Genomic DNA, 17945 nt, shown 5'->3' with positions numbered 1-17945 from the left:
CCCTTCCGCGCTGTGCCTAGGGTTTGAATATTAAGCCCCCAAGACAGTTTCTCGTGTGATAAAAACGGAGCCGCTGTAAGACAGCTTCTCCCCTTGGCCCCGTTTGGTATTATAGACGCTCCTAATACTATCGAGCCTCCATCACCGAGTGGTATTGGAGGCAGCAAGCCGTGTTTCTATTGATTAAGATAGCCACGCTTATTTTCAGAATGTTATTTGGGAACCGATCTGAGTGACTTCAGATTGTTAGCGGTGCAAGACTTTTTCTGGCACTAGGATCTGGACGTGAAGGCTCGGGACCTGGGTATGTTGAGCATAGTTAGATAGTGATGATAACAGAAAAGGACCACATGGACCACTCAGTCTTCCCAGTAAGCGTTTTACGATAAGAGTATCTGCCGTGCCGCGCAGGTTACCCCATGTTTTTCTTAAGGGTAGCAACTGCCGCTCTGTGCAATAAATGCAATATTTGCCTTTTTGTAAGGCTAATAAAGCCTGACTCTTTTACCTTGCTCTTAGGGTAATTGGATGATGATTTTTTTTTGTCCAGCAGTATTATTGAATCCTTTTATTGAATTTATTTGGATTGTTTCTGATCTTGTTGGGTTTAACTTTTTTATGGAGCAATACTGGGTTGTACAGAACCTGTTTTGATCACTCCCTGTTATTTTGATGTTTTATTAGAGTTTTAGAGTTTCTTCTATACCGATAGCCGTTTGCACATTATTATTATATATGGCTAGATTGCTGCATTCAAGTTGTTACATGCTTGTTTTAGAATTGGCAGAATATAGATATAAATAAATATTTACTACATTAATTCTGTATGCCACTGGTCATCTCCTGTCTCCAAATATCCAGCCATCTTTCCAATGTTGTTTTGTATTTTCCAGGAGAGAGAGTCAACCCGATTTTTGCAAAGGGAAGTCTTGCTTATAAATTTACTAGATTTTTTTGAAGGTGTAAATAAGCATTTGGATAAAGGTGAGCCGGTTGATATAGTGTGTTTGGATTTTCAAAAGGCATTTGACAAAGTCCCTCATAAAAGATTCCTCTGAAAATTGGGAGGTCATGGGATTAGTAGCAGTGTCCAATTGTGGATTGGCAACTGGATAAAAGACTAAATTGTCAGTTTTCTAAATTGAGAAAGTCGTTAGTGGATTTTCCCAGGGTTTTGTACTGGGATCAGTGCTATTTAGCATATTTATAAATGATCTGGAAAAGGGAACACTGAGTGAGGTGAAAAAACTTGCAGGTTTAAGGGGGTTTTCCGTTCTTAAGTTATATTGTACTCTGTTATTTTGCTATGTACACTGTTTTGAGTTTTATTTTGGAAATATGCTTTGTAAATTTGACATAAATACAACACTGGCTTTCTCCATCTCCACTAGGAGGCCATTTTAGGCCTTTCCACCTTCAACATTGCTTTTTAAAAGAGCAATACTTAAGCCAGCACACAGGTCCCCTTCTATGTCTTATTACCAAGTTTTGTCACAATCCCTCACAGCCAACAAGGTTAGTGATGCTGCTGTACAAACTCCAGTTTCCTCATGCTTTTTAAAGTTTGGGTTTCAACCAGGGTCCTCCATGCAGATAACTCCAGCCTTCATGGAAGCTCGATGCAGTGATTTCACCACTGTTTAGAGTTGTAACTGTCTCTCTGTCCAGGTTGTCCTAATACAAGGGTGCGCAATTCTGGTTCTCGAGGGCTGTAAGTCCGTCGCTTTTGCAGGATATCCCTAATGAACATGCATACAACTGAGGCAGAGTGCATTCAAATCTCTCTCTTGCATATTCATTAGAGATATCCTGGAAACCCAACGGTTTGCGGCCCTTGATGACGGGATTGCCTACCCCTGCCCTAATGTCTTCTTGGAAGCACAATCCAGCCAGTATGTGTTTAGGCTGTACTTTTCTAATTTTGCGTTCCTGGGATGGGAGAGAAGTTGAAATCAAAGGCTAGGCTAGATGTTAAATGCATAAATCCCTGCCTCGTATAAAGCAGAAGATATGTTGGTATTTATTTCAGGGGTGGTTTAATCATTAGGCAGGGTGAGTGAGAGAGATGGAGCGTGTGTGTATGTAAGTATGTGAGTGAAAGAGAGAAAGGGAGCTTGTGTGCTATTTATTTATTTGTTGAGTTTTATATACCGTAATTCGGTAGAGCCATCATAACGGTTTACAAAAATATACATTTTTCTTAGCAGTTGTGTAACAGAAAAAAACAATGTGAACGTTATACATTTTCTTAGCAGTTGTGCAACAATAAAAAACAATTTGAACAATATCAGAAATAAGCATATCAAATCCATAGAGCATTAATAGGTTGGAAGAGGAGGGTATGCAGTTCAGGGTGAAGAGAATGTATTAAGAGGTTTAAAGAGAAAATAAACTTTCAATAATGGATCCAGCCTCAAAGTATCTTAAAAGCTTTTGATCTCAAATTGTGACCCAGGAAAAAAAACTTGGCAGACTAAATGGGCCAGTGTGTAGTATGTTTCTATGTTTCTGTGCTACAGGGACAAAGATGCAGATCTTTGTATGTAAAAGTCTTTTGCATTGATCTATGATACGTTTTTGCTCATAGGGTAAATCAGCTGTCTGAACATTTACCACCCTTTCCCTGGATAAATGTAAGTATGGAGATCGACAATGTGCCAAATTACACTCACAGGAAAAGTAGGTGGCATGAGAGGCAGGATTAGTTCGAGGAGGCTACAATGTGCATAATTTGGGATTTTCAAGCTATGTGCTTTGTTTGTCAGGGGAAAAGCATCTGCATAAAAAGGAAGTGCAAATCTTCCCTAGGCAAGTCTGAAAGGGAAAATCACTCATACTTCCCCTCTGCAAATCAGCGCAGGGAAAAACAGCCAAGGCCTTTGCAATAATGCAGGCACCACGAGCATCCAATGCATGATGCCCATGGATGGCAGCTGTAAATGCACCTCGGCAGTACTCGTTCCACAGAAGCTTTCATTACATTAGCTCCACCTGCTGGGCATATAAATTAGAAACAAAGTTTAGCTTAGTGCTTGCAGGCCTAAAGTCTAACATAATGCTTGGCCACTGCTATTGAAAGGCAGTTTACATTGATGTTCCACCTTTCTTTCATTTTGTGTTTTTTCCTATTCTTTCTGTTTTAACAATCATGTTCCTGTCAGTCAGAGGAGCTTGTCGTAATACACGAAAGTGGGAGTCAGATCAGAAATATGACTGGGTCTGCTGGACTGGAGCCTTTTATTCCGATTTGATGTTGGGGCATTTCATCAGAAGTAATAAAAGAGAAAACCAAAAAATATTTTAAGAGATTCTTCTATTTTTATATATAAAAGGCTTGAGTCGGTCAGTCACTCACACTGACATGTCTGTCTGTGGCCACCAGATGGTGCCTGGACGGTGTACTATGTAAAGACATTATGCTTTGTTTATAAAGCACTGTCACACACACAAACCATACTGGGTCAGACCAAGGGACCATCAAGCCCAGCATCCTGTTTCCAACAGTGGCTAATCCAGGTTACAAGTACTTGGCAAGTATCCAAAACATTAAGTAGATCCCATGCTATTAATGCCAGTAATAATAGTGGCTATTCCCTGAGTCAGCTTGATTAATAGCAGTTAATGGACTTTTCCGAGAACTTATCCAAACCTTTTTTAAACCAAGCTACACCTACTTCACTAACCACATCCTCTGGCAACAAATTCCAGAGCTTAATTGTTCATTGAGTGAAAAAGAATGTTCTCTGATTTCTTTTAAATGTTCTACTTGCTAACTTCATGGAGTGCCCCCTAGCCCTTCTATTATATATTATTACAACTACCAAGACTTCCAAGCAACGCTGGGCATTTTTCGCTTTTAACAATAAAAATGCTGCAAGAACTCACAGTCAGCAAAAAGTACATATTTAATATCACAAGGTCGCTGTTGCTAGTGGAATGGGAAAGTTTCAGGATACTGAGTTTCCTTCTTTGGTACAAATGTTCAAAGGGCTTGAATTAGCACAATGAAATCTGGGAGCCTCAGGGCCAGTCATCAATCCTTCAACTTTGGCTACTGTATGCAAAATATGCCTAGGTATAGTTGCACAGAACGAGGATATTATATATGCACGAGGTTATAGCAACTTTCATTATGTGAATTTCTTTATGTCATTAAACAGCAGAGGTAGTCAATTCTCTTGTAAACTGGTCAAGAAATGGAATCAGCTGGAGGCCACAGGCAGTAACGGATGGCAGGCCAGCTTTAAAAATGCTGGGTGACATCACTGAATGCTCTGATCTCCTTGAGCTTCCAATTGAACTGAACTGAACTGGCTTATTTCCCTAATAGGAAAAAATTAACGTAGGCGCACGGATCCCTCACTTCCCTGCCCTCGCGTCCTCATTGCACAAATAAATTTACCAAATACTGAATGGGAAAAACAAAAGACTGCAGCTTTATTTAGAAACAGAGCTGGCGAAAAAAAATCCTCAAAATGAATTTGATGGCACTCAGCTGCCACCTCCTGGCACACCGAACTAAATTGAACCCCCCCCCCCCCCCCACCTTCCCAATATCCAACGGGGTTCCCTTAACCGGCCCTTTTGGCTGCTGCCTCCAGGTGTAGAATCTGCTGGCCCTGCACCAACATCAGCCCGAAACCCAGGTAGCCTTACCCAACAGAAACAGGTGTGCCCCAAATTATGAATACTGGCTCGGGTACCCACCAAAACAAATAAACCTGCCAAGCTGGGAGGAAACGGGGAAGCATGCCTACGCGTCCCCTACTTGGCACAATGCTCCGGAGACCAGCCACCTCCCTCCCTACACGAATCAGCAGCCGGGACCACCTCCACCTTATTTGAAAGCCCATGAGGGCTATCAGGGATGGGGGGGGGAAGGAGATGAGCATGCCTGACTGCTGTCCTTAACAGCTCCCCTGAACCCCCCCCCCCATCCATCAGCCTGCACCCAGTGACTCACCCAAGCCCAAGACCAGGTTAATCTGGTGGCCCAGACTCTCTTGGGGGAGTGAGTGCACATGAAAAGTGTGAGGGAAGGGGGCACGGAGGTCATTAGACACTCCATTATGTGGGACCTAAGGTGAAGTTTGGCAGTATGGGCTGGACTGGGATTCTTGGGTAGCTAGTGGTGGCAGTGGTGGTGGCGTCTTATGCATTAAAAAACGATTAGGGTCTGGAAGCTGTATTTCTGAATAATTAAGGACAAAGGGGCAAAAGCGATTGTATGTTCTGTGTATTTTAATTATGAGTGAAATTATTGTACACTGCTTTCATTGGTTTTACCCATGATGCAGAATATATTTTATTAATAAACAGTTCAAAACTTATTTGGAGCAGATGGGGTGAGGCAGACACAGTGAACTTAGAAAGCTACTTTCCCTGCAGGAAACTAGACTGAACACATGGCTATATTCATTTTTCCAGCTTCCTGAAGAAGTGTAACTTTATAACTGACCTGCGCCAGACTCATGATACTGACAGCAGAGGTACACGAGGTAAAAGGAGGATCCATCACCGCTGCAATGCAATCCAGAGAGCTGTCAAAATTCTCAGGAGAAGACACTCAGGAAGAGAAAAATAGAGATTTACTGCATTCAGTCCATGTGGCAGTCTGCATGGTAATAATTAACTGGACTTGGGACCTGATTTAGTAAGATGTTTCCCCTCATTCTGCATCACAAGATGAAAGCTCAGGGAATCAGACGCTTAGACTGTGCAGAATCCAGAACAAACCCTAAGAGTGGAGTCGTGACTGCCATGTGGAGAAATGAAATATGACACTCAATTATTATCACCAATTGAGATGACAACTTTTAAAGAGATTCCTGCGGGTAAACGGAAATTTACCCATGGACCCTCCCTACACATACGCAGGTAAAAGTACTCTTGCTGTTCGTAGCATGGACACGTTTACAATTCCAAAAGAGGAGGCAGAGACAGGGAGGAGCAAGTTCAAGGCAGACAGAGAACATGTGGAGCTCCCATGTATACAACCATTGGCAAGGCAGATAGTCATTTAAAATAAATAAATGCATAGTTTTTGCAGATAGACGTGAATGTTGGGGGGCTGAAAATGGAGTCTCCACTCACACGGCCAGATGGTGGTTTTCCCTTCGAAAGCAAATTTGCAGTCCCATAGATCTAACTTACCCACTGGACTGCAAGCCCTGTGCGGGGTTTTTAAATTGTTCCCATGGTTTGCAAATATATAAGTAAAGCTACAACTCCCCGAGTCCGGTCCGGCCAGTACAACAGGTTAAAGGCGATGGGATAAAGTCCCGAAAAGCCACCCAGGAGACTGGGTGTTCAGACACACTAGTATTGGTAGCTATCTAGATTAAATAGGTCCAAAGTGACTAAAAAGAAATATATACATTTTGAGAAGTCTGGATAATTAAATAATCGTGTGCCTTAAAACATTGGTCAATGCTAAAACAGATTTTTTTACCCCTGTCTTGAATATAAATACATTGATCAAGAGATATGGCCAGCTTCTGTGAGCTAAGTCATTCATGGACATTTTTATTATATGAAGTTTTGATTACTATTTGACTATTTATTTATTGTCATTTATATTCCACTGTTTTAAATAAGATCTCAGCAGAGCATGATTTAATAAAACATTACACCAATTATAATAAGAACAGTTACAGTATATACTATCAATATACAAAGACCCTTTCTAACTATTTTTTGGCCTCCTGTTAAAGTGTTCTGGAGCTGTCTATGCACATGGTGTTTTGTTTTTTTTTATAAGATCACGATTAGAATATTTGGTCCACTCATATCCCAGCTATCGCTGTGCGATGTGAGCTTTCTATGAACATAAACCTTTTTCACTTGCTGTTATCGCCAGTGGCTGGAGTTATTTAATGACTAATTTCTTGAGGGATATGATTATTCTCAGTGGTTCCCTAACCTGTCCTGGAGGACCCACAGCCAGTCAGATTTTCTGGAAATCCAGAATGAATAAACTTGCCAAGCTATGGGGGCAGTGCATGCAAATTTATCTCATGCATATTCATTGTGGATATCCTGAAGACCTGACTAGCTGGGAGTCCCCCAGGACAGGTTTGGGAACCACTGATTTAAATGATTCAAACTTGTCAAAAATGTGTATATTTAGTCACCTTGGGCTTATTTAGAGTATTTTCATTATTCACACATTTTTTGGTCTTTGCTCATTAATTGATGTTTTTGCCCTTAAGTTATTGTGCAAGCTAGCTGTTTAGATTGTTACAAACATTTGTTGGAAAATCTGTAAAGGGAAGGGTGCTGAGTCTGCACTAAATAGCGAATCATATGCTCATCTCCCCAAGATGGAAGAGAATAGAAAGTGTCCTGACAAGTGCTTACCTCTAGGGCTGGCAGCCAGTATAGGTCTTTGCACAGTGTGACAGGAATAACTGGGCAGACCTGATAAAGCCAGTTGGTCTTTTATCTGCCTTCAAGGGGCAACTTTCAAACTGTCCGCAGACACTTTTGAAATGCCATGCCTCCTTCCTCTTGGTTTTCCTTGTGCCACACTGACTGGTACATCTTTAAAGGGAAAATGCTAGCTGCCTCTGAAAATTCCCTTCCCCTCGTACTTCTTTCCAAATTGTCAGTTTATGGCATCTGCAAAAGCAGGGAAGCTCGTGTGTCACAAAATTTCTCTATGGACCAGATTTTCTGTGAAATTTAGCAAGCAGGTAATCACTAGCCTAGTCATAGTAGTGATTACCCATAGTGCGCCTCGGGATACAAAAATTTCTTGGCATACAGACTGCTCATATCAAATTCTAAAATGAATATTTCTCTCAGTGTGCATCTTGTCTTGATAAAAACCGGTTTCCTGTTATAAGAACCAGCAGTCTGGCGCCCATTAAAATAAAGAGATGCTGTAGTCTTCCACAACATTCAGAAGTTTGTGTTTTTTCTTCATATACTCGCACAAACAGTCAAGAGTAAACTTAGGAAAATGTCCCTCATTACTGGCAATAAGTTGGTAATTTATTCAAATAAGGTTGTGCAGTCATTTTAAATTAGCACATTGTGGCATCCACTAATAAAATGAAGTCAGTTTACATTTTAAACAACCTTTAATATTTGTAAAAATAAATATCCCTTAATTTTGAGCAATTTAAATGTAATAGAATTGTTTGTCACAGCTTAGCTCACTCACAGGGGCTGTCAAACAGTCAAGTGATATGACGTAAAATACAGCTAATCCTTTTGGTAAGAGACAATGCTTCAAAGGTAAGGAAGGGACTGTGCAGACACTAATGAAATTTTCTTATCAGAACATATAATTAGGATTGTGACAAGAGACAATGCTGGCAGTGACATGCACTTAAGAATGTTAAGCTTGCAAAGTTTCTAAGCAAAATCTTGCAGACAAAAATAGATCAGAGTCGCCATCAACTTTTACATTATTCTTTAACCAAAATGAAAAGGTCTAAACTGCTAAAATCACCCAACAGAGCAATGGGAAGTGAGCTAATAATTTTCTTTCCAGGGACCATGACAAGGATCCCTGTGTGTGTGTCATTTCAGTGGGAGGGCAGTCCACCCCTGAGAGAAATCTTTCCATTGCTCTGCTCTAAAATTGCAAGTCCATTAACAACTGAATTTACTGAATCCTACAGCAGAGCACCTTATAGACAAAGTTAAATTTATCCATAAAGTCTCATTATCTGAAAAAAAAATTAATGGACTTTGTGTTTTGTTATCCAGAAAAACTTCTATTATCTGAACATGGCTTGGCTTCATGTGCTGCATTATCTAGAAAACGTCCATTGTCCAAAACTGCTTTATCAGAAAACTTCCTTTATTCAGAAGCAGCCTGGTCCCAGCCATTCAGGAAAAAAGTGACACCGACAAGAAAACACAAGTGTAAGTTTCTTGTGCAATTAAGTTTGTAAACTTTGGTCATTGTACATGTGTCGTTTTTCATGTACATTCTGTAAATTCTGAATACTGTCCAGTTCTGGTCACTGCATCTCAAAAAAGATATCGCAGAATTAGGAAAGGTACAGAGAATGGTGACCCAGATGATAGAGTGGATGGAACGATTCCCATATGAGGAAAGGCTAAAGAGAAGAGACAACTGAGGGTATGATATGATAGAGGTCTATAAAATAATGAGTGGATTGGAAAGGGTAAATGTGACTGGGTTGTTTATGCTTTCAGAAATTGCAAAGTCCATAAACCTGGGATAAGCAGCATGGAATCTGTTGAACTTAGGAATCCTGCCAGGTACTTGTGACCTGGATTGACTACTGTTGGAAACAGGAATCTGGGCTTGATGGACCTTTGTACTGACCCAGTATGGCAAAGTCTTATGCTCTTATGAAGCTGCAGCAGCCAAGCCGCTTCCCTTGTAGGCTTCCACTGTGAGCATGGGGAGAGTTGAGATCTTTCTGACAGGTTGAGATGGTATTGCTCCCAAGTTTTCTGATTTCAGGGCTATTTGCTCTAAGTGCTAGGGCTTCCTCCATCCATCTTTTCAGCTCTCTTGGTGTCATTCTGCCCTGCATTCATCCAGATATCAACTTTGGAGAACCAAGTGAATATATTTATATGCAGGAGGCCAAGTTCAAAATTACATGGATAAATAGCAATTTCTATATTTAAACTGACTATATGAACATTTCCTTTCCTGAAAAATGAGAAAGGTGAAGCAATAAACTGCATGTAGGTTGCGTTCCCATGGACAGGAAGTGTTTTGAATAGGATCCGAAAATAGTGCATGTAGATCACATTTTCAACTTTTCTATGAAAACCCACCTCCACTTAAAAGCAGGCACAGATGTCCATGTGTCCAGGGATACTTTGTATGTATGATAACTCCGCAGGTCAAAAATACCATCAGACTTGGTCCCAAAGCCAACAGTCTGAAAATTACCCCATACATTTTTTCATCAAGCAGCACTTAGCAGTGTACCCTTCTCTCTGATTTAGTCATCTGTTTCTCTCTCACCAGTGTAACCATTCTTTCTGCAGTTTATTACATCTGTTTTGCACACTCACCAGTCTAATCCTTCTCTCTACAGTTTATTACATCTGTATCTCTCACTCACCAGTGTAACCCTTCTGTGCAGTGTATTACATCTTATTTCCCTTGCCCACCAGTGCAGTCCTTCTCTGTGGTTTATTACATCTGTTTCTGTCACTCACCAGTATATCCCTTCTCTGCAGTTTATTACATCTGTTTCACTCACCAGTGTAACCCTTCTTTCTAGTTTATTGCATCTGTTTCTGTCACCAGTGTAACCCTTCACTGCAGTTTATTACATCTGTTTCTGTCACTTACCAGTGTAACCCTTCTTTCTAGTTTATTACATCTGTTTCTGTCAATCACCTCTGTAATGCTCTGCAGTTGTCAATCACCAGGGTAACACTTCTCTCTGCAGTTTATTACATCTGTTTCTGTCACTCACCAGTGTAACCCTTCACTGCAGTTTATTACATATGTTTCTGTCATTCACAGGTGTAATAAACCTTCACTGGTTTATTACACCTGTTTCTGTCACTCATCAGTATACTCCTTCTCTGCAGTTTTACATCTTTTTCTGTCAATCACCAATGTAATCCTTCTTTCTAGTTTATTACATCTATTTCTGTCACTCAACACGTTAAACCATCTCTGCAGTTTATTTCATCTATGTCTGTCAATCACCAGTGTAATCCTTCTTTCTAGTTTATTACATCTGTTTCTGTCACCAGTATAACTCTTCTGTGCAGTGTATTACATCTGTTTCTCTCTTTCACTAGTGAAACCCTTCTCTGTGGTCTATTACATCTGTTTCTGTCGATCACCTCTGTAATCCTTCTCTGCAGTTGTCAATCACCAGCGTAACCCTTCTCTCTGGTTTATTTAATTTCCTTATGGCCCTCACCAGTGTAATCCTTCACTCTGGCTTATTATAACAGTTTCTGTCACTCACCAGTGTAGTCTTTCTCTGCAGTTTATTACATCTGTTTCTCTCACTCACCACTGTAACTCTTCTCTCTAGTTTATTACATCTGTTTCTGTACTCACCAGTATATCCCTTCACTGCAGTTTATTCCATCTATTTCTGTCACTCACCAGTGTAATCTTTCTTTCTAGTTTACTATATCTGTTTTTGTCACTCAACACTGTAAACCTTCTCTGCAGTTTATTACATCTGTTTCTGTCACTCACCAGTGTAATCCTTCTCTCTAGTTTATTACATCTGTTTCTGTCACTCAACACTGTAAAGCTTCTCTGCAGTTTATTACATCTGTTTCTGTCACTCATGAGTATAATTCTTCTCTGCAATTTATTACATCTGTTTCTGTCACATTCCAGTCTAACCATTCTCTCTAGTTTATTACATCTGTTTCTGTCATTCACCACTGTAACTCTTCACTGCAGTTTATTACATCTGTTTGTCACTTACCAGTGTAACCATTCTCTCTAGTTTATTACATCTGTTTCTTTCATTCACCACTGTAAACCTTCTCTGCAGTTTATTACATCTATCTCTGCAACCACTGTTGCAATTTCTGTTCAATTTATTACAACTCTTTCTCTCAATTGCTAGTGTAACCCTTTTCGCCTCATTTTATTACATCTGTTTCTGTCACTCACCAGTATAATCCTTCTGCAGTTTATTATATCTGTTTCTGTCACTCACCATTGTTACTCTTCTCTCGGGTTTATTATATGTGTTTCTGTCACTCAGCAGTATAACTCTTCTCTCTAGTTTATTACTTTTTTTTCTTTCATTCACCAGTTTAACTCTTCTCCCCAATTTCATCTTGCATGTCATTTGTCTCTCTTGAGACACATTCCACTAGTGAAGGAACTCAGCAGTAAGCAGTTGTTATTTCTACCCATGACATGGAGATTAGCCTTTCTTATTCTATATAGATTAGTGTCCGTGTTGTGTTAGTGTACTGAGATACACAGAAATTAATTCAGAATGAAAGCATTAAATTGATTAGGACTCACTTAAATGGTATCTCCTCTGACTTGCTTGTGACCTTTATTTCTTTTTTCATTTCTTCACATTTAAACTTTTCAAAATACAATTGCAGAAACAACAAGGGCATATTCCCCCAGAATATAACAATAAATAATAGGAAATCCCTACTCTACCACAGTTTATTAAAGTCCAATGTATTATTATATCCGCACACCCCAAATCATCTTTATTTCTATTATTTCTTAAGAAGACTGCATAGATGAGCAGAAAGCCAACATCTGGTTGACTTTGGCATTTGCAAATGAAGTAAAAATAATTATGGTGCATTTTTCCATGAAAGTATCTGTAGGCTTAATTTTCAAAGGCAGATCTCTGCAGCATTTCCCTTTGAAAATTCAGTTTTGGCAAGCACTGCGCAAGGATGTTGAAACTGCTTTAGAGCAAGTATAAAGTACATGTGGGAATTTAAAAATGAAATACTTACGTGTAGCTTACTGTACCTGCCCTAACTCCACCCTTTTCTGGCTCAAGCAATCACAGCTTGCTTTTCCACATTTTCAAATGAGCCCCTCTAGCTACATTAATCCATTATAACACAGATCCACTTCAAAACTGTCCTCAATATGGGAAATATCATTTAGTAAAGCAGGCCCTAAAAAAGCCAGGTTTAGGTTGGAGGAAAATTGTGCATCCTATGCCAAAGGATTTATTTTTCTGCAAATTCAGGAAACAAAATCCCCATAAAATTAAATTTGTGCAAGAAAAACCTCTAGAGCAAGTGCTGTAGGACTTTTATTAAAAAGAGGTACATTTAAGAATTGAGAAAATGTTCTATGGCACTTTTTTGCAAAAGTGATTACACAATTTTTTTGTAGAATGCTTTTCCTTTCCAGAAATTGCGGGAAATTAATATTTTTGTACAAAAGATGTTCATTTCAAAACTGTGCAGCAAACTGACACACAAGGGAGTTTTGCTTTTTTTCTTGCTCTACATTTGCGTAAAAGATAAAGCTGGGCCCTCAACAGCACTAGGACTATGAATCAGGCTATCACTTGGTGTATGAAGCAGGCCTAACTTGCAGATAAGCCAGGGTCTTTTCACTTACATATATATATATATATATATACATATATATATATATCTCAAATGTGGAAATGACCTTAAAGTATAGTTGAACTCATCCTGTTTTGAAATCGAAATTTTTTTTAGCAGATATAAGAATATACCCCCTGAAGCAGATGGTGCTATCAAAACATTTATTTTATTTATTTATTTTTAATTTTTATAGACTGAAGTTCTTGTAAGAACTACAAATCACTCCGGTTTACATAAAACGATGAACTGCCCAAAAGAGAAAGGGGCTTTACATGGAACCATAGAACAGTTGGAACAATATAACCAATGACAATTTAACATAGTAATAAATAAATATTATATATACAGTTAAACTATTTAACGTAGAAATAATGACATATTAAGGCTACAATAGAAATACAATAAAATTGCGGTGAACTTTTGGATTCAGAGATTGTTGTACAGTTGCAAAGACATGATATCATGTTGGGATGGATCAATATTTGATGACAAGATAAATACTGTTGTTGGTGTTGCTCTTTAGAAGACCAGAAAATCTATTGAATTATTGGGACATTTTGTGGATTGCTCTGTTGAAGGAGTACATAACAAAAGATTTTACAAGTTTTTGAAAAATAATAAAATAAAGTAAAGTGGACTTTCCAATTAAAGGGGCTTTGGCATTGTTGCAAGCCTATTGTGGTATGTTCTACAAATAATTATACAAAAAAAGAGTTAATTTCATAAAAATGTATGAGGTATGGTGAGTTTTATGACCAGTGGACCATTATTTACATTGTGGACACCATTTTACTCATGCGAAAGCAAGAAAAAATAGAATTCATTGTAATTCCAAGTCCATGTTACCAGAGCTCTGTTCGGTTGACCTTTGAACCTTGCAGACATATAGACATCAAGTTATAAATAATCAGAGCAAATTCTGAAGCAATTGGCCAACTTGTGTATTTCCCTCAGCCATTCTTGCACTTTGTTCTGATAAGTGTGAACTGTACACCAATCACATTGAACGCTTAGCAACAACAAGTGCAAAGAGCCATGAAAAGAGACCAACTTGCTAAGTCATGTAGGCAGTTGTTTCATTTGCACGGGGTTGGAATACTAGCTGAGAATTTTATGTATCGCCCTTCATAAAGCACAGCAGCATTACCGCACAAAAAAATGACACATCCATGTAATTAATTTCTTGTCAGTAAAAAATATCACGCGCAGCGAGGCTCGTATCTCTGGTGCCGTGGGCTCACTCTCTGCAAGGCCGCCATACTCGGAAGCTGGGGATTACCTCTCAGTGCATAAAAGACTGAATCTTGGCACAGTAAACTCGGCAGTGAACAAAATGGCAACAGAAAAACAAATCAGTAAAAAAGTTTGGTTGTCCAGTAAAAGTATGGCAGACTATCAGTAAAAAAAAACGTTTTCATGATTTAGCAACCCTGAAGATCATCTTATATTTATTGTATAAATAAGCAACACCAGAAGACAGTTTTTGGTTTCCAAGATCAGAGACTTTTTCCATGCGTTTGGAAGCAAATGTTCACAAATTCAGACTTTCTTCAATTACTTCAGATACATTGAATGTGTGAATGTCTGTAGAAATCCAAATTAATCTGTCTAAATCAGTATTTGAACAGAGATTGAATAGATCTGAACCAGGTCAAACCTATCTCTGGATATCTGAGAAAAGTCAGCTTGGATCTCCAGATTCCAGGCAGGTGACAGGAGATTCTCACATTCTTTCCTGAATGTCTCTGGGAACCGGACATTCTGATTTTAGGTAATGGTGATAATTAAAAATACTTAAATATCATTTAAAATATAATTTTGACCTTGTGCAATTGCTAACAGTAAAAATATTCATTTTCTACAGATAAATTACCTTAGAGTCTATTTACTTTAAATTAAAATTTTCCCTGTGGATAAAGATCAGATTTGTAGAATTCATACATGAGTGGACCCTGTGCAGTGTACTGGCGTAGGATAAATTATTAATTATTAGTCCATCCCACTCCTAATAGAGTTGAAAATGCAACCACAAGATTTCAGTAGGAAAAAAGCTTTGAAATTGTCATAACCCTATACACTCCACCTTTAATAAAACGTCTTGGTTTTTAATTACTCCCGTAAAGTGAGAGCAATCAGGGTACCCTCCTGTGACATTTTCGAGTTTTCTGTCTGCTCCACTTACGAGAAACAAATGAGTCTGCTTGGCTCCATCTAGATTGAGTTTTCCACAAAGTCATTACTTCTGTCACAGGAACTATTTTCAAATTGAAAAATCTGAAACAATAAATGATGTTGAAGCACTTAATAACTGTTAAGAAATCACATTTGGAAAATTGCATTTAAGCAATAACCTTTCTCCCTGTAATTAAATGACAGAAAGGTCCTGGTTTTAATTAAGTCAGCAATTTATAGTTATGAAGCTATACTTCACTATGCAGATTAGGAGCTGATAGGTCACAGAGCAGCCTGACTGCATTTTTACTGCAGCTGATCTGGTAATTACTCCGCTCTTCGCTGGTCACCATATTGAACTGTATCTCTAGATTAAACAATTTTCTTTTCCCTGCTCCATGATGTATAACTAGGATGAGTAAATGCACCTCTAGGTCTGCGCAGAGCATCTTTAAATTAAAATGGATTTTAAATGAGGGGGTATGAGTGAAGGAAGCAATGTTTGAAAACCAACCCTAGAAATGAACGGGCCACTAGTCAAGGCTTGGAAGTGGAGAATTTATTATTGTTTTACAGGCCTCGCTGTCTTGTTCTTCCATATTTTAGTGAAGATTTATGAGGAAGGAAAGTGCTATTGTTAGTGTATTTATAAACATATGATGGAGGTCTCATTTCTGACTTATGGCTGAGCCCTGTGTTAGGTGACTTATGAAAGGACAATGCTGGGCAGGGTGAAGGTTCAATAATACAGCTTTTACCCTCAGCTCCTATTACACATTGCCTATTACACTGGGGGATAGTTTTCAGTGCCTCTTATTGTCTTCTACTCCCCAGGCCTTTTTTCTAGATACTTTAGTACATTTTGCACAGAGTTCAAGTGTCCCACTTAGAATCTTAGAATAGCAAACTATAGTCTGATGGCCTCTGAGCATTTGAACTATATTTCAAAAGGTATATGAACGTCATTTCCTCTTCTTTTAAGACCTGGGAAGCTGAAACTGTGATTTGGTTGTTAAAAATGTTCTTAGACAACTGAGTACATTTTCAAAGAGATTTCACATGTAAAAATACCTTGCATGCACATATGTTCGACATATCCATGTACAAGTGTTTTTTGAAACACGCCAAGAATGCATGTAGTCAGGTATTCACGCAGGAAACAATGCGTGAACAAAGAGGGGCATATTTGGGGCATGTCAGGGCACGGTTGGATATTCACATGTACTTTGCTATTTTATAAAAAAACGTACGTGCGAACGTCAAGAATGTGCTAGAGTTTTTGCACCTTCTGTTTAACGGGCCGAATTCAAACTTCCTTTGTCTTTTTGGAACAGGTGTTCGGCATTCTGACTTTTCCCGATGAGTAGACAGGGCAGCTAGCTAGGAGAAGCTTGAGAGTGGGTGGGGGGGAAGGGGGGAGTTGTCAGGTATGTACTTCTGTCTGATACTAGGTTTGCTTCTGTTCTTTTGGGAAACCTTGCCCTGAATGGCACAGCATTTCCGAGAGAGAGTGTGTATGTGTGTCTGATGAGTGGGGCTGACTGGGGAGATGAACTGACAATGAAGATGAGTTTTATAAACTTATGGATACTCATGGTGCAACATTTGAGTAGGGAAAGAGAACAGAGGAGGAGGAGGTACCCTTACAGAGACTATTGAAGACCAGGGCACAGGTTTTGGATCTGTATGGGGAGAAAGTCTTGTGCGGATTCAGGTTCAACAAGGAAATCATATTGTACCTCTGCCAGCAGTTAGAGCAGGACCTGCACCCTTCCACTCAGAGAAGCCAGAACTTGCCAAAACACTTCAAGGTCACTACGGTCCTAGATATTTTTGCCACCAGCACCTTCCAGACTCCGCTAGGGGTCATAGCTAGAATAAAACCAGTCAGCCATCCCCATACCTTTTGATCGGTTTCTGGTTGCAAATCTCAGGAAAACACATCACTATATATCTTTCCCTTAGAGAAGACAGCAACAACAACAAATTATGAGTGTTTTCTACCAGTGCATGCTTCCCCCTAAGTTACAGGGCTTATTGATTGCACTTGTGTGTCTCTATAATGGAAACCTGTGGGAAATGAGGTGAATTTATGCAGCCGCAAGGGCATTCACTCCCTCAAAATGCAGGTGATCTGCAATGCCAAAAGGGATCATCATAGATGTATTGCCCAGGTTTCCAGGATCCTTCCATAATGTCTACGTTCTCTCTCAGTCAAGAATTCATGACCACTTCCAAGAAGGTTTCCTCGTTTGGGGTTGGCTGCTAGGTAGGTATGCTGCTCTCACTTCAACTATTCAGCAACTAACTTCTGCTTTTTCTCTCCCTCTGTCTCTAGGAAGCCTGCTCCAGCTTCTTCCAAGGGACAGCCTCACTGCCCACCACCTTGAAATATCTCATTCGGATCTTCTCTGCCTTCTTCCCTAGAGGAGCTAGAGGATATTCATTCAAACCCTGGTTCAAAATCCTGCTGACATATCCATAGACTGCAGCAGATATCCACTACATTGAGGCCCACCAGCAGACCTGGACAGTCAATGAGAGTACTTTTGGTGTATTCAAAACACATTTCCACTGCCTGGACAGAACAGGGGGATGTCATCTCTACAACCCCAACAAAGGTCTGTGTGATCATTCTAGCATGCTGCATGGTTCATAACTTGGCCAAATTCTGAGACCTGCTTCTTCCAGAGGGACAAGATGATCATTTTACTGGGCCCAATGATGAAAATAGAAGAGGA

At 39.5% G+C, this 17945-nt stretch overlaps 1 long non-coding RNA gene across 1 annotated transcript; it reads left to right on the top strand.

Moving 5' to 3' along the window:
* The first annotated feature begins 1406 nt into the window (after positions 1-1406).
* LOC115079375 lies at positions 1407-8868 on the top strand. The gene is made up of 4 exons (XR_003853269.1): positions 1407-1515; positions 2588-2633; positions 5428-5877; positions 8719-8868. It is a non-coding gene; the product is annotated as an uncharacterized LOC115079375 (long non-coding RNA).
* Positions 8869-17945: the final 9077 nt, after the last annotated feature.

Source organism: Rhinatrema bivittatum, chromosome 17, assembly GCF_901001135.1.
Source record: "Rhinatrema bivittatum chromosome 17, aRhiBiv1.1, whole genome shotgun sequence".
Taxonomy (NCBI): Eukaryota; Metazoa; Chordata; class Amphibia; order Gymnophiona; family Rhinatrematidae; genus Rhinatrema; species Rhinatrema bivittatum.
The sequence above is the reverse complement of the archived record's forward strand: the minus strand, read 5'-3'. Positions and strand labels throughout refer to the sequence as shown.